General features: G+C 40.4%; 1 protein-coding gene across 5 annotated transcripts in view; it reads left to right on the top strand.

Annotated features, from left to right (window-relative positions):
- The window catches only part of LOC102104603 (endonuclease domain-containing 1 protein-like), a 158,513-nt gene that overhangs the window by 23,494 nt on the left and 113,420 nt on the right, over positions 1-21,599 (top strand). For all 5 annotated transcript variants that reach the window (XM_014259711.2, XM_014259708.2, XM_014259707.2 and 2 more), the window contains exon 2: positions 12,595-12,852. The gene's annotated coding sequence lies outside the window, so the exon portion shown is untranslated. The remainder of the gene's footprint in view (positions 1-12,594; positions 12,853-21,599) is intronic.

Below are 21,599 nucleotides of genomic sequence, written 5' to 3'. Positions count from 1 at the left end.
AAATTCCAATATTCTGTGATGTGATTATTGTGGTTTGTAAGAAATACAGGTTTATTACAGGTGTGCTGTTTTTCTGTGGAAAATCTGTAGAATCCAGGTATTTCATTTCCCAAAATGAATACACTATATGTCAAAATAGGCTTTTGAAGGCACAGCAGAGAATTATTAACATTGCACTTCTCCTTTTTTAACATAGGTGTTGATTTAGAATCTTTCTTGAGTTGTAAGAATTGAGTCAAGCAGTTGGAGGGGAATGTACTGGGTTAGAACAAAATTAGCGTGTCAAGTGTAGATATATAACAGACATCATGGTGCTACCTTGGCCACTCTGTCATTAAAATCCCAGAAATAGTCCTGATGAGTTTTATTCTGTTCTTGTAATCAGACTCTGTGGTGCAGTTGACTAGTCTTAAAATACTTGTATGGATTGATTAAAGAGGTGCAGAATTACAGGGCTGTGCTCTGATGTTCCCAAATGATTTCACCATCTCTGGACGTGTCACCTGCTGTTCAAATAATGGGAGGAAATGTAGCAGTTGAGTCATATTTGTGAAATTAGAGATTTTATTGGAAAGTTTAGGCAGGCACTAAGTGCCCTGCTGGAAGGATTAGGTGAGATTTTTTCCCCACTTGGTGCTTGCTTTACATCCAGGTGTAAATGTTAGCACAGAATAGAATATTTCAGTTGGAAGGGACCTACAGTGATCATCTAGTCCAACTGCCTGAGCAATTCAGGGCTTGCTAAAGAGTTGAAGCATTGATAAATGCATTGAACAGGACTGGCCCTAGGGCTGATCCCTGAGGAGCACTGCTGGTGACAGTCCCCAGGCAGCTGGAACCTTTTTGAGCTCTGCACTTCAGCCAGTTTGTCACCCAGAGCACTGTGAACTTGCTCATCCCACACTGGGACACCTTGTCCAGAAGGATGCTGGCAGTGCCAAAAGCCTTACTGAAATCCAGAAAAATTAAATGCCCTTCCTCTCCTTCATTCCCAGTTCACCTAATCATGGATGGGATATCAAATTAATTAACCTTGTGTTGACGAGGCCTGGCAGATATATTCTTCAAAAGAGTCTCAGCAGCACCCACTATAATCCTCTCCATATTTTTTTCAGGAACTAACAAGTCTGTCCTGGTTTTGGCTGGGATAGAGTTAATTTTCCCTAGTAGCTGGTGCAGTGCTTTGTTTGGGATTCAGTGTGAGAAATAGCGCTGATAACACAATGATGTTTTTGGTTGCTGCGAAGGAGTAGTTATTCCAAGTCAAGGACTTTTAATTTCCCAGGCTCTGGTGATGAGGACACGATTGGGGCAATGGCCCTGAGCTGGCCAAAGAATATTCCACACCATGGGATATCGTGCCTGGTATATAAACTGGGGGATGTTATCCAGGAGGAGTCAGTGGTATTTTGGGATGTGCTGGGTATCAAGTCAGTGACTGGCGACTTGTGCATCACTTGTTTTCTTTCTTTTTATTATCTTCCTTCTCATTATATTATATGCTATTATTATAATGGTTTTTGACTTAATTTAAATTATTAAACTCCTCTTACCTCAACCCACAGGTTTTAGCTTTTCCCAGTTCTCCCCATCCCCCTGTGCTGGGAGTGAGGGGCTGTGTGGAACTTAGTTCCTGGCTGGCATTAAACCCACAACACTTTTTGGTGTAAGTTCTTCTAGAATTATTTTCTGCACAAGTCGATGTCTCTTGCAGATAGTTTAATTACCGTGGATTATTTTAGGTTTCATATTGATGACATGGGTGAGCAGAAGGAAAGGGAATGGGGTTGTCATGACTACTGTGATTTTTTTTTTTTTTTTAAATTTTTGTACTTCGATTTAAAAATATTTTTATCTCTAAATTTTTAGGGATAAGCGAGTTAGTCCTTTGCTTATTGTAAATTACTGGTCATACTTCACGACTCGAGTAATTCTAGCAGGAGCAGTTTTTCAAGACATTTTTTCTGGAAATCAGAAAAGGTTGAAGAGAGAATATTCTCTTGACAACTTCTGTAAAGGAAAACTGGGATAGTTTAATACTCATGTAATAGTTGAGTATAACTTGCTGTGGTGCTCACAAAAGGACATGGTTTCAAATGAAGTGATTTTATATGGAATTTGTCTAGAAATGTTTTTAAATGCTGGTAATTTTTGCTTGAACTAGTAAATTCCTGCAAGCTTGCAGCTCCTATTACTAACAATAATTTCATTGTTTTATTTAAATCAATATAATTATTTTTCGATGAGATTTTGCAGTGCTCATGCCTTAGTTGTGGTTAGGAATGAGTTTCTCTTGTGGAACTGATTTAGGTCTTTAATTATTTTATAGCAAAGGGAAAACTGATGCAATTTTAAGGTATTTTCAGTTATTCAAAGGGTAAATTAACTTCTTCCTGACTAATTAAGTAAATATTTCTCTAATGCACAGGAGTGGGTGTCTTTTTGTGTTCTGGGTGTGTTCATTCTTGACCTTTGCATTACTTGGACCATAATCAGGGTAGCGCAGGGACAGAATTCCAGTGCTGGCCATGTGTTGTCAGCAATGATCAAGCAGGGATCCTTCCACGGTAACAGCTCAGGCCTGGCTTTTAAAAAAGAGAAGGATTTTTCTTGAGTTTTTTAAAACATGCCCATTTAAAAAAAAAAAAATCCCCAAAAAAGCCAAAAAACCCCAAACCAAACCTTTCTTAGTTTATCCCTAAACATACATATTTATGTGATTATTACCTACACAGTTCTCTCCTGAGTTTGATTGATGCCTCTGGCCTCCTTTATGTGCTTACTCAGCCACAGCAGTGTCTCTGCTCTGATTCCTGAGCTGGTTTTAGCTTGGCTTGGTGATATAACCAGATCAGTCCAAGCTGAAAATGGGTTAATTTGTCCTGTTTCTCAGCCTTTGCTGTATTGCCTGGTACATGAGTAGGCTGCCACTTGTCCCCCTGGCTTGTTCAATCTCGTTTTTAGACAGTCTGGCAGTCAGTGTTGGAATTAAACTGCAGAAAAAAAATCATTTCTCAGTCATCCTTAGCTTGCTGGTATCTCTTAACTGGGTGGTTTTGTACGTGTACTGGAGGCTGATAATTTCAGGTATTAATTTTCTGAAAGACTGAAATGCTTTTTTGTTGTGTTTGTTTTGGGTAATTAGAAGCAACACTGATACTTTATTTTTTTCTGAAACCTAGTTAATGCTATTGACTAATACAAATTATAGGATGAGGAATCTCTAGCAGTGGATTTTTATGCTGACTGTGACATGCAGCTCATTCAGCTGAGGAGCTTTTCTTAAATCCCACACCTGAGCTACTTAAAGGAGCAGATCTAAACAGAGGCTGTGAATTTGCAGAAAGTGCGAAAGGACTTTAAAGCCTCATGTTGCTGAAGATATTTCTGTGCAGTGTCTTCCTTTACAGTTGGTTTTCAAGGTGTGTAAAGCCAGAAGCATCAGGTGTGAGAGGTGATGGGCTTGGCTCTCCCAGCACTCCGTTCCCATCCTGTGTATCCGTGACTGTTCCTGACCACTCCTCCCCAGTCCACAGTCTGTCTCTGAATGCTTTATTTAAAAGTGCAGTTTGCCTGTGGTGGTGACAAATTCCACTTTCCTGGTCACACTGAAAGCAGCAGAGAATTGAAAAATCCTGAATTTTTCCCCCCTGCTTGTTTTATTTCTACTTCTCTGACAGGTGTTGCTATGTAAGTCAAGGATCTTGTAGTTAAATGAGTGCAGTATTTTAAAGTGAAAATATGATTTTGGCAGAAGCTGGCAGTACTGGAAAAATGCTCCTACTTGCCCTGAGCGGATTGTTTCTTTCCAGGGGGTGTGTGTATGTGACAGAGGCTGGAAAAGAGAGGGATGAGTGTGTGTGGGCACTGGCAACAGGCCATACTCTTCAGGCCACGCTCTGTATCATCCCTCCCTTCTCCCATTGCCTTGCAGAATGTATGGGCTCAGCTATATAAAATAATACATTTATTTCAAAATTGTGTTAAATGAGCTCATCTCAGTCACTCAGCAGTTATGAAATCCTGCCAAGTGCTACACGTCTTGTAAATTTAGAGTTATTTGGTTTTTTTTTAATTTGCAAAGGATGAAATACTACACAGTTACTGAGGCAGAGAGAAGGCATCTTCCTTCACCCATAACATACTGAGGCACGAAGAACGATGCTGAAAGCCAAGGTTTCAGATTTGACCCTCCTCCTCAGAGCTTCTGAACGTGAAGATTCCCGACTCACAGAAGCTGTCTGCTCTTGGCAGGCAAAATTATCATTCCCTGCACTCACAGCTGAGGGTTTTGATGGGGTTGGTGACCAGCTCTAGCACAGCACAGCTCCTTCTCCTTTTCCTTCTCCTTTTCCTTCTCCTTTTCCTTCTCCTTTTCCTTCTCCTTCTCCTTCTCCTTCTCCTTCTCCTTCTCCTTCTCCTTCTCCTTTTCCTTCTCCTTTTCCTTCTCCTTTTCCTTCTCCTTTTCCTTCTCCTTTTCCTTCTCCTTTTCCTTCTCCTTTTCCTTCTCCTTTTCCTTCTCCTTTTCCTTCTCCTTTTCCTTCTCCTTTTCCTTCTCCTTTTCCTTCTCCTTTTCCTTCTCCTTTTCCTTCTCCTTTTCCTTCTCCTTTTCCTTCTCCTTTTCCTTCTCCTTTTCCTTCTCCTTTTCCTTCTCCCTTTCCTTCTCCTTTTCCTTCTCCTTTTCCTTCTCCTTTTCCTTCTCCCTTCCCTTGTTCTTTTCCTTCTCCTTTTCCTTCTCCTTTTCCTTCTCCTTTTCCTTCTCCTTTTCCTTCTCCTTTTCCTTCTCCTTTTCCTTCTCCTTTTCCTTCTCCTTTTCCTTCTCCTTTTCCTTCTCCTTTTCCTTCTCCTTTTCCTTCTCCTTTTCCTTCTCCTTTTCCTTCTCCTTTTCCTTCTCCTTTTCCTTCTCCTTTTCCTTCTCCTTTTCCTTCTCCTTTTCCTTCTCCTTTTCCTTCTCCTCCATCACCACCAGCTTGGAACCAGGAATGGGTGAGAGTTCTGCTGCTTCCCTCCTAATGAGGTACGAATTTCCGATCAAATGTTAAGAACTGCTTGTTTCTACGTGAAGAAATCAGATTCAACCCCTGGACTTGCTCCAAGCAGGGATATCATTACTTTTGACTCTTGTGTTTCAGACTGTTAAAGCGGGCTGATCTGACACAGCAAGGGATAGAACTAAAATATATCTGTGTTTCAAAGATGGGAGGCAGAAGGAACTGTGGGGTAATTTAGTCTGACATTTAGGGTGTTGCAGGTCATTACGTGTAACTATTACTCCCTGTTTTGAGCTCAGTAGCTTATGCTTGACTGAAAAATTGAAATATTAACAGGCATCTGCTGAAAATGCTTTGCAGAAGGGCAGGCTGGCTTATTTGGGAGTTACTTAGAAATGAGGATTTCAACATCTCTCTTAGTAACTTGTTCTAGGGGACAAACAGTCTGTGCTTTCATGTTGTTTTTTTTTTTTTTCCTATTTTTTTGGTGTTTTGCTGCATTTCTAACTTGGATATGTATAATTCTACATGGTTTCATGGGAATTTTAAGCTGGCATGAACTGATAGAATTGCTGAAAGAAGCATCCCCCAGTCTTTGCCTGGATGCCAGCTGGCCCCTGGTCCTGGCCTGGTGATCCTGCAGCCGTGGGTGAGCCCACTGCAGAACCAGCCCCAAAAGCAGCAAAATCAGATTTCTCCAGGGTCAGTACCTAGATGTAGTTCATGGCGCAGCTGCATGAACAGGAATGAACAGTCAGGTGCAAGAAATGGGTACAGGTGGCTTCAGCAGCAGGTGGTGAAGCCATAGAGTTGCTTTCAGCTGTTGGTTCTTGGCCTCTTCCTGGGGGAATGATGTTGGTTCTTGGCCCTTTTCTGATTTTCTGATGGCAGTAGAGGAGGTTTGTGTTGCTCAGCAGCCAGCGGTGTCTGTGGGTTCATCCTCCTGGTGTTAAACACCAGAACTTCACAACCAGGCGTGCATCAGAATGCTGGAATGAAAAAAAAAATACAGTTATTTGATGTAGCAAAAGCTGTTCAAGTGTTATCTAGGTATTACCATTAATTTTGTTGAGTTTTTAGTATCTGTGTTGTAGTAATTGGTAGCTAATACACAGGGGAAAAGGGCTTTGGATTTACTGGAGGGCTTATATGAGGCAAATTAGTCTGAGTGTTAGCAGGTTGAATGTGGAAATTCTCAGTATATAATGACTGTTTTTATTAAAGATTTTTTCAAAAAATAAACTCTTCCTTAAAGACACAGATTGATATCTATCTTAAGCAGATGTTGAACGGTATTTAATGCTAAGCCAGGTGACCTTCACACTAAGAAATTCTGTTCTCTCAGCTGAGTGATTATTTCTCTTAGTAGAGGATTTGTTAAGAAATCTCTGTGCCAGCTCTCGTGCTTTTAATACTTTATCGTGTTCTGTAGTAAGAGGAGAGCATCTTCAGACTGTAAAAATCTGAGCTGTGCATCATACTAACATGGTATTAGTTTACTGTGCTTCCTTTGTAGTCTGGGGAAGGGGGAGGTTTTCTGAGATAGAAGAAAGAGCTGAAGCTGTAAAGACGAAGATTTGAGGACAAGTCAACCCCAGCAACAGAGGATTGTGCAGTCTGGGCAAGGGAAAATCTCTATCACCACAAAACACTATACAGAGTTATGAACCAGAAATTCAGAACATACCCAGCTCCTGGAGCATCACATACTGATGTTTTTCTCCATAGATAGAAAAAGATTTTTTTCCAGATACTGCTGAAAGTGTTGACTGATGTTTTTTTTAGTACTGTCAAAATAATTTTTGTTGTTTTCATTTCAGTTTACCAGTAACTCTTACTGTAGTGAAAGTTGTTACATAAAATTGTCCTGTATTTTCTTGCCAAAAGACTCCGGTATTGTTCAAGCAGCGGTGCTGAATGGTGGAAGCACAAAGTCACTATTCAGCACCGTGATTCCATGTCTCTTCTGGTAGCACAGAGCAAAACTTTCTTGTATTTAAGACTGAAAAGTATTCAGTTTTCTTTTGAGATGGATTTGGTTTTGGATAATCAGATTGTGAATTATTTCAGGAAGAGTTCACCTTCACAAGTTTTAGCTGGTACAGATCTCATTTTAGCCATGGGAACTGATGAACTCAGCTGTACAAGCTTGTTTTGCAGAGGAGTCTTCTTTCCCCTTCTGTTTTTTTTCAGGAGCTCCTGACAGCCCAGGTCATCAGAGCTGTTCCACCTAGCTGGAAACCCTTTCCTTTGAGATCTGACCAAGTGTACATTCAATTCAAAAACATCTTTTAAACTGCCTTAATTGAAAGCTTCTCAAAGTTGTGTGGCCACCCTTGTCCCAAGGATGTTCTACTGCTGTACCTTGGCTGTGTTGGGTTCATGGTTGGACTTGGACTTTTTTTTCCAACCTAAATAATTCTGTGATTCCCTTCTTCAGGCATTTTTGTTGCTACTGTTGAGCCTCTAAATTTTGATACCTTTCTTACCTGTTTTACTTCCCCTTATACTTCATTTCTCATTGGCATCTGATCCTGAGCAGTCCTGTCCCCAGGCAGTGAGTTGTATTCTGATTATTCTTTTTACCTCTGTTTTGTAAAATCTTTTAGTTGAATCTGTGGAAAAACTTGCTTGGCTGAAATTTTTCTAGCAACTTGCAGTTTTTATAGGGGAAATTCCCATACTTCTCATTTCTTACTTAAGGTTTTTATTGAAAACAGCAAAGGGTGCATTTTCTGGTTTGTTTATGTTGTTGTTGGTTTTGGTTTTTTTATTTTTTTTAGTTTTCTTTTCAGTATTCATTGTGCAGATGCTTATTACCCTGGTAAAGCTGTAAAGCAGCCAGGCTGTGCTGATCTTCACTGGAGGTGGAATAATTTAAAGAAGACTTTGTGGTCTGCTTTAGTTAATTATACTTCAAAATAATTTAAGAGAAAGGTGCCTTTTTATTTACCAAGCATTTGCAAGTAAATATTAAAAACCCATCACAGCAAATAGTAAATAATTTTCTTTACAACATAGAACCATTTTTTTTTTTTTTTGGTGAAAAGATGGGATTCTTGCCAGCCATCAAAGTTTTCAGAAGATTGCTCTTTATTTTCTCCATATTATGCATCAAATAGTAAAACATAAAAAATTGTTGACAAGCTTTTTAAAAAAATAGATACCCAAGATTGACACTATTTGCTAAAATACCATTTAACTTATTTTCAGGTGGAAAATAATAGCTATTAGAAGAAAAGATCAGTAAAAAATACTGAAATAGAAGCTGTTTGGTTTTTTTTGGTTTGCTTTTTTAAGAAAGAATTTTAAATGATTAATTGCTTCTGGAACCTTAATGCAGTGGCTTCAGAGTTTTCCAAAGATGGCAGTGGGAGTCTCAATGCAGTTCCAATCTGCTATTGTATCTATGACTTACTACCTGTATACATACATACATACATACATACATATATATATATATATATAATGTATGTCTGTATATAGTATTCAAAACATTGAATAAAAATTAACTTTTGTACTTGGTTCAAGCTGTCTTGGGTGCCTTGTGCAGATATAAAAGTACAGTTATCAAGGAAACATCAATTTTATAGTTGGCTAAAAAAGGTGGTTGTGGTTGTGTATCACTTCTATGCATAGCAAGTTCTGAAGAATGAAAAAAAAAATACAACTAGAAAAACCAAAAACTTAAACTAATGGTCATCTATTCATTGAGCAGTGGTTGAAACCAAGAACAGGGCAAAGAATTTTCCACAAAGAAGTTGTGGCTAAAATGTACCTGACACAAACCAAACAAGAAATTCTGCAGAGAAAAAAGGGGAAATAAGAATTTGGATCTCGTTAATTACAGTTCTGGCAAGCTGACCTTTTGGGCCTTTTTGGAAACTCCAGTGTGGGATGCATCATGAGTGGTATTTGAATTTCTCATGTCTCTTCTGACATAAGGAGAAGTTCCTTATTGTGCTGTGCTTGCCATCAGTTGCAAGTCTCTGGTAGGAGGGAGATGGAGCATTCCCTGAGAGTATCTGAGGGTATTTTTGGGAAGCAGCTTTTTGGAGAATGGGATAGAGACTGGTCAGAAAGGAGCCTTTGGCAGGAATGGAGACTGAGGAGGAGAAAACCAGTGTCTAGAAGTGTTCAAGCAGGGAAAGAAAGACTTATTTCAGGGATGCATATGGATTTGTGAAATTAGTTTGAAACAAGTTTGAAAAAAAAAGCCCACACTGGACCAGGGGAGTTACTTAAAGGTCTTTTATTCATCTTGCTTTTAGTTTTACTGTTCACGAGTCCTGTGTTTTATGTATTTTACTAATGACACAGAGCTCTGGAGTTTACAGTACTTTCAGTGTTCAATGATGCTCGTTCTGAAGGAGGGAGCAGAGCTCCTCCGTCACTCAGTCACTCAGGGTCCCAGAGCAGGGGTGGTAGAGGCCAAATGTGAACCTTGAGGCAGAGCCCTAGGCCAGGAGGCTGGAAATGAGCAAAAACCTGTGTCCTTTGAAGGCTGAGACAGAAGGTTTTATTTGTATTTTGTAGAGTCAGTAGCACTCTTCCACACGAGTGTGGAAGAGAACTGCAAAGTGTGACATCCCTTTCTTCAAAGGGTTGGTCAGAAACTGGGCTGGTGGAGCTCCCTGTTGATCCAGGTGTGTTTGTAGCACCTGAGATGGATGAATGTTACAGAAAACAAAAGAAATCCAAGTCTTTCATTGAGTTCATCCCGTGGCTCCCATGCATAACCTTTATATGAAGAAGAGAGGAAGTCTAAGAGCCCAGGAATCCAGTCATATCACCAGACAGGCAGAGATTAAACTGGGATTGAGAAGTTTGAGCAGGAGGAACATGGCAGAGATAAATGGCTGCACAGGTGGGGCCATTCACAGAAACAGAATGTCTGAAGAGTAGGTGTTAAAATGAGCATTTAACATAAATACATTGTATTGAGGTTTCCAAAATACATATTTTAAAAAGGGAAAAAAGCTAGCAAGAACTCTCTTACAGTCTTTAAAGTTATTTATTTAGTCTGAGATGATGGGGATAGGGAAGAAATGCAGTTGTTTCGTCACCTCCTATAGGTGAAGACTTCAGAAATCAGCTTGTTGAGACATTCATTTAGAAAGGTGTAGGATTTAAATCAAATTGGAAGAAGACTTGCAACACAACTTTTGACTTAATGTCAGGGTGATACTGCTCTGATAATAAGGCAAATGAAAATGACAGGCATTGCTGCCTGTTGAGAGCTGCATGCCCTGGTTTTCAAAACATCTCAGTGGGTTGAAAGGACTAACACTGGGAAATTGGTCAAGCACCAGATTTGGTCTGAGTGAACACTGTAGATAAATTCATCTGTCTGCCCTGTGAGAAAAAAACAAAATGGGATCATGAGTGCAGAGTGAGGATGTGCTTGAGAGTGGTGTTATCTGAGTCAGGGATGAAAAATCCACCTTTCCTCAGAGGAAAAAACCATCTGTGATAAAAGGGTCATTTTGAGGTTTTGGAGACTTGGTTTGTCAGAGGCACTTGAGGGAACTGGGGCAAAGGAGATGTTTTCTCCTGCACTAGCAGGATATGCAGGATGTTGCAGCTGCAATTAGAAAGAGAGCAACAGAGAAAATGCTCTGAAAATTCCACAGTGTTTTAGAATGCCACTTTTGCATGGAAAAAATCCCCTAAAGATGCTTAACAAAACAAACCTGATGTGTTGAAAAGGAGGCAAATTTCCCCTCCCAGGGTGTGGAGGTGGATGGCTGCATGGCAAGTGTGCCCTGGGATGGTGGGATGAGGGAATTGGCAAAACTCGTGTTCATCCTAAATTGAATCCAGAAAGGATTAAGCAGGTCTCACGTCTGGAACTGCTGGAAATGAGGGAGATAAAATGCCTGGTTTTGTCACGTCATTTTTCAGAAACCTTGTTTATAAATGTTTGTAAATGGGAAAATTAGGTGACTTAAAGGGATATGGAGAGAGAAGTAAGAAAGGAAAAAAAGTAAGAAAGGAACCCACCAGGATTTGCTTAGTCTTTGGTGGAGTTCAGTGACAGAGAGAAAGAAAATGGTTTCTGTCAATCTATTGGGAACGGCGAGAAGAACGACACAGACTCACTTGTGAGTTGGACAGGAGAGTTCTTTTTCTTCAGGTTTATTACCTCAGATCTTCTTTTATAGACTGATACGTGAAAGTACAGAAAGGTAAAACTCTTATTGGTTAGTGAATTAACACATCACCATCACTGGTCAGTGGGGTACACCAACCCCTCGACCTTCTCTTGCAAGAAAACAAGGAACTGACAAACAGCACCTGCAAGGCTGTCTTCTATCTCTGAGGATTGTTTTGATTCCTCTGTATGATTTCCCAGGCCACTTTTCTCAGGCGAGACTGAGAAAGTTATGTGGCCTGCTGTTCCACAGGCACTGTGCTCCCTGCTTCATAGTTAGCATCCACAGGTTTCAGATTCTAATTTTTAATCAAGGAAGTGATTAAAGAAAGTAAGAAAGAGAGAAGGACCTGCCCTGGACGGGCGAAGTGAGCTCTGGGGAGATCGTACAGAAACAGTTTTATTTCTTTTACTGCACTGTAATTTTTTTCTCTGCAATAAATGTATATTTAATCTAGCTGGTTCTAGTAAAACTCAGCTCTGAAATTAACAAATGTGCACTTGTGTCTTTTGGGTGTCTCATCATGGAAGAGTGGAAGAAAATACACATCTTACTCTTGAGGTGCTGCCAGGTAATTTGTGATACCACAAATCCAAGCACTTACATACAAGTGAGGTCTCAAGAAATCACTGACTTGGACGTAATCATATCAGCAAAGAGAGGGAAGCTTCTGAGTGCAGGAGTGACCATTTCCATCATGTGTAGTTTTAATGAAAATTATTTTTTTTAAGGCTTATGTTAACCAGTTCTTCGTTTAAAAAGTGAAAATGGGGAAACAGAAAAGATTTTTGAAAAATTGAAGTTTACAGTTTTGACTAGTAATAGAAAGCATAATAAGGTTTTGCTTTGGTTTGATTTTTGGTGGTCTTATTTATATATTTAAGTGTAAATCAGCTTTTGAAATGATGAGAAATCAGAAAGGGAAAAAGAAAATATTCTGTACTTTTGGACCAGTGACATGAATGCAGAATTGGATGCTTTGCTAGGCTTCTTAGCTGTGTTTTAAGTAAATAGCATTTTCCTAGTTTTTCAGGCTGAGTGAAGTTGGGAGCAATTTGCTGTATGATACGGAATACAGTGAATCAGCATTTGCGATGGCAGCTATTTATAGTTACTCTATTTTTATTCAAAGCAAAACAATAGCACTGAGTTTCAGGCAGTTGGACCAGACACTCAGGAAGGTCTCACTGGAAGCTGAGGGGGAAAAAAAAAAAATCTCGAGTTCTTTTTGGATCTTGAGGGCTGAGCTCGGGAGCTCCGCCGGCATCTCCATTTCAGTGCCGTCCTCCGAAGGTGAAATCCGGGGCTGTGCTGGGGAGCTGCAGGAGCAGATGCCTCTAAAATGTGGTTTTTATCACTGTTCAGGGACTATCAGCATTCCTTGTATTCTGTATTTGAAGAACTGAGCCATGTAATTAATGCCTGTTAATTTTAACCGTCTCTTCCAGGTTTTCTGTGACTGTTCCGCGTCCTGCTGCTGCTGCTGCTGCTGGATCCGAATGCCGAGGCTTCAAAGGCTTGTTACTGTCTCATGCTGGGTCCCTCAAATCCAAGAGCTACTTGGCAGTTTCCAAGGCAACTACCTGTGGAATAATTAAAAAGGATGAAGTGTTAGCGTGCCAGATATAAGGAATTCTTGCCTGGAGAGAGCGTTTCACTTTCTTCCGTCTTGAAGAATCAAACGTGCTTCTGCCAGCAAAGTTAAGGTAGTACAATTAAAAAGTAATGGTTTATTTTCTGGAAGTTTGAGGTGGAGCAACAAGCCTGCTATGACTGTATGCTATACAGAAATGACCATGGTTCCTTCTGGGTTAATATCTTGCGTGGATTTAAATGGAAAATGCACGAGAAAGGTGGTGATGGAAAGGCGGTGTGGGTGATCAGTATTTTGTATTAGTAAAACAGTTTGGACTGTTTTGCACTTTATGCCGTCTTCCCTTGGATGATTTTAAGCTGGGAAGGACTAAAATGGAGCATACATTAGTTGGAGCATAAATATAGGAAGTGCAGCCTTCATGCCAAGTACACTGAGATTTCTTTGGCATTCAGTGAAGGATAGATATAAAAGGAATCTAGGAGTGGGCTCACTGCAAAATGACAGTCGGAATCAAGGGTTGATCCCAGAGCTTAAAGGGTGGGCAGTGACTAAGTCCATGCTGAACCAAACTGATAATCAGGTTTAGCTGCTTCAGTGAAGCAACAGCTAAAACCTTTTTGAAGTCACATATTCCCAGATTCAGAGCTGAAATTGCACAGTGAGAAAAAACAAATATTAAGCCAAAGAAGCCTGTTAGAATAGCAAAAACTGGCAAATTTCGTGGTTCTGAAAGTTTAAAACGTTGCTTCAGAAGTTGATGGCAAAGGTGTTAGACTTCAGACAACTGGAAAAGTTTTTCTCCAAGTATTATATATTACTGGATATATTTGCTCATTATATCTTCCTTCTCTGCCAGTCATTCAAATATAGTTGAATAGAAAAATGTTATTCATTTCTGACAATGGAGTTAAATGGAGAAAAACCACATTCCCATTCTTCCCATAGTCCAAATAACTGCTCAGTTAAGTCTGGTTACCTTGCCTGATGCTCTTGTGCAGTTAATTTTAGGCGTGATGCTTTGTGTAATTTATTTTAAGGGGAAAAAAAAAATAAAAAAGTCCTAAATTTTGAAGTAGAAATATTTGGGATGCCATCTGGGCTTTACATAATAAATTTTTCCTGCCAAAATGTTTGTGGGATTCTGTTGGGATGTGGATGGGATTTCACATTCTATCCCTTCCACAGCACAAGAAGATCATTGTTTTTTAGATATGGTGGGTCCAAGAAGTAAGAATTGTGTGGCGGCAGCGCTGTCATCTGAGGGAATACAAATAGAATCTAGCCAGTAATGATTCTCACCTTTTACAGACATTGCCTAACTTCAGCAGCAAGTATTTGCAGGTACCAACTGAGTACAGCTGCAGTGTTCCACTCTAATACTTGATTTCCTGTTCATTGGTTGGTTTTCACCACATCTTAAATGCCAAAATGGTTTTCTTTCTGAAGTAGTTCTTCAGCCTGTTAATTCCTTTCAGTATGAAGCTGAGGAAAGTGGGTTTTTCAGGCAAATGCTGTTTTCACATGTGGAAGGAGTGTGCTGGCAAAATGTCAGCACCAAGCACAGTGAGGAGGATACAGAGTTGAGACACTGCAAGCAGAGTGAAGGTAGTTGGTGTGTGTGGATCCAGATCCTTGATCTTTCCAAGCAGCATAGATAACTCTCAAAGGTGGAAGTGGTTACTTGTGAAAGAGCACATGAGTGTATTTGTGGAAGCCTAATGTAGTAGCAATCAGGTACAGTAATGCAGGATTCCCAGGTGTGTACACAGAGGAATTTCAGCTTGGATGCTCGTACAAAACATCCCAAACACATACAAATACCTCCATTTTTCTGTTTGACCTCAAATGCTGTGGGTGAGGTTTTTCTCATGAAGCTTAAATGTCCAGGTGCTGCTGAAGCCAGAGGTGAACAGCAGGTAGGGTGAACAGCTTCCTGACAGTTCCTATTCCAGACCCCCTTGAAGGGGATGACTTCTCTCTAAAAAGGTGCCTGTGGAAAGGAATCCATCTTTTCCATGCATAGTTCAGACTGGAAAGCTGATTTAGCCCAGGTGGCAAACCTTTCAGGAACTTCAAGTGTGCAGTTAGATATATTTGTATATAAAATTAATCCATCTGTGCTTGTTTCTCCATATTCCATTCTTATTCCAGAGCTTCCAGAGCTAAGTGGAGTTGAACTTGATTACTGGTACTGCCCCCTTATTCATCCTCCTCGTCCCAGCTTGGACATTTGACCCTGCCAGTTTTCCCAGCCTTCATCTGCAAGCCTGTGGTTCAGTATCAGGGGTAGTGAAGAGCCCCATGGAGTTTGTTAACATAGTTTGTAAGGGAAATAAAAACATCCATGCTAAATTTAGGCAGCTGCGCTGTGTAAAAGAAAATACAGTAACCAGGCAAAATTGATTTCTGATGTTTTTTATATAGGTTATGTTTTAATAGTCTTTATCCCCAGGAAGTTTTACAGGACTGAAGGGAATAGATGGTTAGAGGTAGTGATTTGTTCAATAATTTTAATCTCTTACCATGGTTCAGTTCTTGTTGACATAGTAATTGGTTCTGTAGGTTTGACTAGTAAGAACTAGTGCTGTATGCACTCAGAAAAGTAGAATTTTCTTTCTCATTCTTTTTCTGTGGCAGAAGATTTGTTTTGCTCCATGTTGGAGTAACTTGGTGTTTTTTGGAGAGGAAAAAAAATGGGATAGAGTGATATGGTAATTATTTCAAAGATTATTTTGATACAGTGGTTAATATTTTCCTATTTTTATACCATCAATTGTATCAAGAGTCAAGTTACAGTGTGGTAATCTAAAAGTGTCATTAAAATACCCTTTACTTTTGTTAAATGGATTAGGACTGTTTCCTGGAATAGGTCAGACTTTCATCTTGTTGCTTGGAAATCCAGGTAATTTTTCAGGTTGGGATTTTTCAAAGGGAGTTTTTCCTTCTAGTAGGAGTGGAAATTGTAGGGGGAATTCAGGGAAAGAGCAATAAGCTCAGGTCACCTTTGTGGAAAAGGGAACTCAAATAATGAATGGACCTTTTTGCCTAGGCTTGATTTTCCTTTGAGAAGGAGGGAGCTATTCCTCTGCACTTTGCTGGATGGGTGTTTTATGGGGAACAAAGCTGCATTGCAACTTTAATGCAAACAGAATTATCTGCAAGATGACAGACTTTATGCTTAGGCACCTGATGCCTTTCACCCCTCCAGCTGCTCCTGCTGGGCATTTTGGATATTCTTTTCCAGCATAGTTTTGATGGTTTTCCCTGATAGACAACACAGAAAGTCCAGGGGAGAATAAAAAGGTCTGACAATTTGCAGAGAGGTAGTGAAGGTGTGAGGAGAAAAGCAGCTCTTGTCATACACAGACCTAGAGCAGTGATTTGTCTCCAGCAGTGGCCACAGTAGGGTTATTGAGGAACACAGCTACAGAATGGGAGTAGAATTCTCTTCCTGCACACCCTTCATTGTCCAGACATCTGTAGTGCATGGATTAACTGAGCTGGCTGTTTCAGGGTTTCTTTGCAGTGTTTACTGGACTTGTCTTTTGGAATTGGTTAGTGAGAAGTGCTGGGAAGTGTAAAGCTCTGTGGTTCCCCAGCTTAACTAACACATCAGCTTGTTCAGTGAGGAACCATATTCTTTTGTTAACTTTTGAACCTGAATGCCATTTAAAATCCACTTCTTGAACTGGAAAAGACTTAAGTTATTCATACATAACTATTTCCATTACAGCTATAATTTCCTAGAGCTCAGCCTGCTGCAAGTGTTGAGTCAGTTCAAAGCTTGCTGGCTTACATTTATGAAGTAGAACTACTTGCCCCACCTCCAGTCATCTTACTTCACAATTTCATTGAGATTCCTCATTAATTTCACTCCTGAAACTCATTTATGGGTTACAATGTCCAGGGAGTAATCTGCACACATTTCTTTTTGGTTTTTCCTACTTATTTACTGCCTTTGCTACTGTGAATAACTTTACTATCATCAGCAGATGTTGTCATCTCACTGTTGAGCCGTTTTCATGTCATTTATGAATTCATTGAACACTTCTGGGAACAGATCCCTGTGGAAAGAAGAGCTGAAATGGCACCAAGTCCTGCCAAAAGCAGAGTGGGTTTGCCCACTTTTGCACGTGGCACAGCTGAATTTGTGGTAGAATCACTGTGCTGTTTTGGTACACTTGCAAATGTGGAGTCACTGTGAAATACTCTGTAGGAATGGATAATAATATGTAAGATATAATGTCTTTCTTCATCATGGAATCGTTAAAGGTGGAAAAGATGTCTAAGATGACCAAGTTCTACCCCCAGCCACCACCATATTCCCCACTAAACCATATCCTCAAGGGCCATATCCATGCATTTTTTGACTCCACCACTTCCCTGGGTACAGTGTTCCAGTGCTGCCTGTTTGTAATTTCACCTTTAAAAGATAGGGTGGGTAAGGGATTCGCCTTTTTGGAAGACTTAGGATGATGTTTAATGCTTAAAGTTTAAAAGATCTGCACCTTCTTTGTTCACAGCAATTTTCATCTTCTGATTTTTTAGTCTCAGAACCAACTTGATTGGAACCTGCTGGTCTGGCACTCTTTGCATTCCCAGTAAATAGAAAATCATATTGTGTAAGGGAAATTAGGCAACAGAATCAATCTCCACAATCATAAATACATGCTTGTTTTAGGTGATTAAGTGTAGGAATTTGCCTGAGCAGTAGAGCTGTTACTTGCTCTTGTTTTCCAACATCAGATGTAAAACTGGGCCTTAGTAAAACTAAAGCACCTGTATCACAAAATAATTTTTCCAGTGGTGTCCTGCAGCTGCAGCTTATGGAAGTGGGGAGCTGAGGACATGAATGTGCTGCACATGAGTGCAGTGTCCTAATGTCCCACTGCTGCTTCCTCTTGCCACCTCTCTTCCTAATTACTCCTAAAATGATGTTTGCTTTTTCACTGCTCCTATTATCAACCACTGTGAAAACTGTATTTTCACAAAGCTATCTGCAGTGACTTCAAGGTCTCTCCTAATCAGGAAAAAAACTAATTTAGAACCCCTCATTTTCAGTGTGTATTTGGCAGTTTTTTTCTATATACAGGGCCTTGGAATTAATCTACTTGAATTTCATCTTCTGTTTTCTCTCCCAGTCACGCTGTATAATAACTAGCTGGAAGAAAAGACTGAGGAGAGCTGCTTTGATGCATTTACTGCTTTATCTGTAGTAGACCTGTGACCTCACAGTGTGTCCTTTTCAGCATAATTTATTGTTCAGTTAAATGAAAGAGGTCTAACTCCAGACCTGTACAGGAGTCTGATTTTATGTGTGTGTGTATATGAGAGTTTATGTTCTCTGCATGTAAATTAACTGTTGATTAATGAGACCTTCCTCCTTTCTGCTCTACAGCTGAGTTTTCTTCATGATCTTGTGGAGAAGTTGGTAATTTTTAGGGACTCCCAATATCCACAGAGCCCTTTCAGAGCCCTCCTGTCTGTGACCTGCAGATTGCAGTCCATCAGTTGGTATTTTTAATAACTTGGTTTCCTTAGAAATCTGGCTGTGTCCATGTGCTTCCGACTGCGTAATTCCTGGTAGGCTTTGGCAGGGAGCAGTGTTCAACTTCCCGGAGAGGATCCTCTTTCCTGGTCCTCTCTGCAGGCTGGAGCCAGAGCTGGAAGGTCCCTAAACTCTTACGTACTGAACAGTGGGTTCATTTGGGTTTTTCATGTAGCAAAGAAGCATTTCTGAAGCTTTTCTCCCTCCCCACAGCTTTGTCCTGTCGAGCCTTTTATCTTTTGTCACCTACTGGCCCAGCAGGCTTTCTCATAAGCTTCACCCTTCTGGTGTATTTGATAAAATTTCCTCTCAACTAATCAGTTCTCAGTATTTTATTTTTTTTCAGCTTAAAATTTTGTGTTTAGTTTGTTAAAGTCTTTATTCTTTTTCCTGGAATCACAGTATGACTTCCCTTCTTGAAGGACATGCTTTTGAACGCTTTCTTAATATTTCTTAATAATCTTAACAATTTATTAATATTCTTAATATTATTTTTGTTTTAAGTTGCACTTACTCTATTCTTCCACATGCAATATGGGGTCTTTAGCAAGCTGTCACCCCCTTAATACCTTTACCTTTTTTTGCCTGTTCATTTTAGTTTTCTTTAAAGCAGTTTCCTTGTTTATTCATCACAGAATGCTTGAGCCTGTTGAGGACCTGACTAAGGTCATCTGGTCTAATCCTCATGCTCAAGTGGGTTTTTTTTTTTTTAGTTGCACAACTAAAAATAGAGAAAAATACTGCTTCAAGTACTGAACTTAAGTGCTTTGTAATCAGTAATGCAGCCTCTCTTCAGCAGTGAAGATCCTGTATGCAGGTCAGGACTGGGTCAAGCTTTGCCTGTGCTCTGGGTTTTCGGAGTTGTTTGAAGGAGTCCTAATTAACGGTGTCTTAAAAATGCAGTGCTTACATTACAGTGACTACACTGAGAATTTATCTGTCTCCAAAATCCTGCAGTTTGGCCACTTTAATTTCAAGAGGTGATGTTTGATGCTGATAACTGTCAGGTACCTTCATGGGGCTGGGAAGTTTCAGAATCACAGAATGGTTTGAGTTGGAAGAGACATTAAAGACCATCCAGTTCCACTCCCTGACATGGGCAGGGACACTTTCCACTAGACCAGGTGGTTCCAGTCCCTGTCCAGCCTGGCTTTGGACAATTCCAGACATGGAGCATTGTCTGGAACTGGGAGGTCTCTCTGTGCTGCTGAACTTGGTTGTGTGTCTTTTCTTTCTTAATGTGCTTTTGTTGGAAGGAAGAAGTTTTGAGCTTCTTGGGGTTCCATGCACTTTGAGATACTCTTGTCAGACAAAACAACACAAGAAAAATCTCTCATCCTGCTAATTGGAGGATAATTGGAGGGTGCTGCCCCAGCCAGTGAAGTGGAATGAGCAGTTTGGTTCATCCTTCTGTCATCATCTCTGTGTGATCAGATGAGCTGCTGTCTGCATTCCCTGTGCTGTAGTGAGGAATTTAGACACCCAAAATCCTCATAGACCCAGTGCAGGTATTTAAAATGGAGCGAATGAAGTCCCACCCTGGTATTTCAGTGTTTCAAACTGGTGAGTGTTGTCACTTTTAGAGAGATTTTTGCAGTCACGATGGTTAAGAAAGAGCAATTTGATGCTTGATTAAAAGTGAGGAGAAGGCTTGCAAAGTCTCTTTGGATGAAAAGAAGCTGTAGTTCTGTGGGTGACCTAAAAGGATAAAATGAGAGTGGAATTTTAAATCACATAAAAAGATATTATAAAGTAATGTTGATTGCAAGAAACAGCTTGGTTTGAATTGGGTGCTTGATAGTTTCACCTGTTTTTCTTCATTCTTACATAAATAAGTGAAAAGTCTGCAAGTTGGAGATGTACTCAGGGACTGCATTTCTAGTAGTATATATTCCATTTCAGAGACTACAAAAGCATGTGGTCACAGGACAGGGGGGAATGGCTTCAAACTGAAAGAGAGCAGTTTTAGATGAGATACTGGGAATAAATTCTTTACTGTGGGGGTGGGGAGGCCCTGGCACAGGTTACAGAGAGTAGCTGTGGCTGCCCCATCCCTGGAAATGTCTGGTCCAGGGTAGTGGAAGGCGTCCCTGCCTATGGCAGGGGGTGGGACTGGATGGGCTTTAAGGTCTCTTCTTACTGAAACCATTCTGTGATTCTGTGAAATGAGGAAAAAAACCCAGCATACTCAACAGAAGAAACTGGGTGAGATGAATCTGTCTTTAAAGGTCAGATTGAATTTGGGTGTTACCACTTTCTGTTCATTCCGTATGGTCAGTGGCAGCATCAGTTGAGCTGTTTCTGAGTTTCTCAGATGAGTTTGTGTCTGGACTTATTCACACACTACCAAGAAAAGGAAAACCCAAACCCAACCCTGAAGTGGATCTTCTAACTTACTAGTTGTTAGTGGTTGTTCATCCAAATCAAGGACTGATCTGACTCGCTGGAAATTTTGTGGTGCTTTACCCTTGGTATTACGAGATTGCAGAGCTCAGGGTTGTGTGGGTGACAGGGCAGTCCTGCCTCAGTGTGCAAATACAGGCTCTTAGCAGCCTCTAGGCTGAGGTTAATGAACTTTTTCTGTTCTCTTTTGTTCTGTCTGTAGCTTCCTCGGTTTGGGCTCTGCAAGAATGCAGACTGGTCTAAAAACTATGTAGATTACATAATGTAGGGCTGGAGTTTCTTCCAGCTGAGTGGTAGCTGATCTCAGTTTCTAGCAGGTTTAAAAAGCTTTTCTGCCCACCAAACCTCAGAGCAGGTGTTTGCTTCAGCAGTGGCATTTGCTGATCTCGCTGTTACGTTAATTTGGGGAAATGCAGTATTTTCTGGAGGTCTGAAGGATGCTGAGAGCTCAGTATTTATTTGTTCCCCATCAAATAAGCTTGGATTGAATGCAAATGTTCAGGGATGGTGTCAGGACAGAGAGGATGAGGGGTGTTTTCAGTTAATGTCTGCCAAGAATTAAGGAAAATTAACACAAAATTCTTGTGGTTTGGGAGAATACTCACTGGAGGAGTTGTCTGCTCCACAGATGGGGGCTGTACAGAGCATTTGGGATAACTGGTTTGAAGCAAGGGTTCATGTACAGTTTGTAGGGGGATGTTTCACCTTCTTCAGATACAGTAATTTGTAGTTAGTGGTTGAGCGCTTCCCAAGGGAAAGACCCCACAGTCCTTGCTCAGGCAGATATTTTACTGGAATCAGTGGTAAGATTTTGTTGGTATCAAGGCCTGAAAAAGCCTTTGCAATGCTTTAAGTTTGAGGACTCCTCAGCAATCAGTGAATAATGAGATCGGTGTTTATTCAGA

The sequence above is a fragment of the Pseudopodoces humilis genome, chromosome 5, assembly GCF_049639895.1.
Source record: "Pseudopodoces humilis isolate 2021_Gansu_Grassland_sample_001 chromosome 5, ASM4963989v1, whole genome shotgun sequence".
In the NCBI taxonomy this organism is placed as follows: domain Eukaryota; kingdom Metazoa; phylum Chordata; class Aves; order Passeriformes; family Paridae; genus Pseudopodoces; species Pseudopodoces humilis.
Note: the sequence above shows the minus strand (reverse complement) of the source record. Positions and strands in the feature narration are given on the sequence as shown.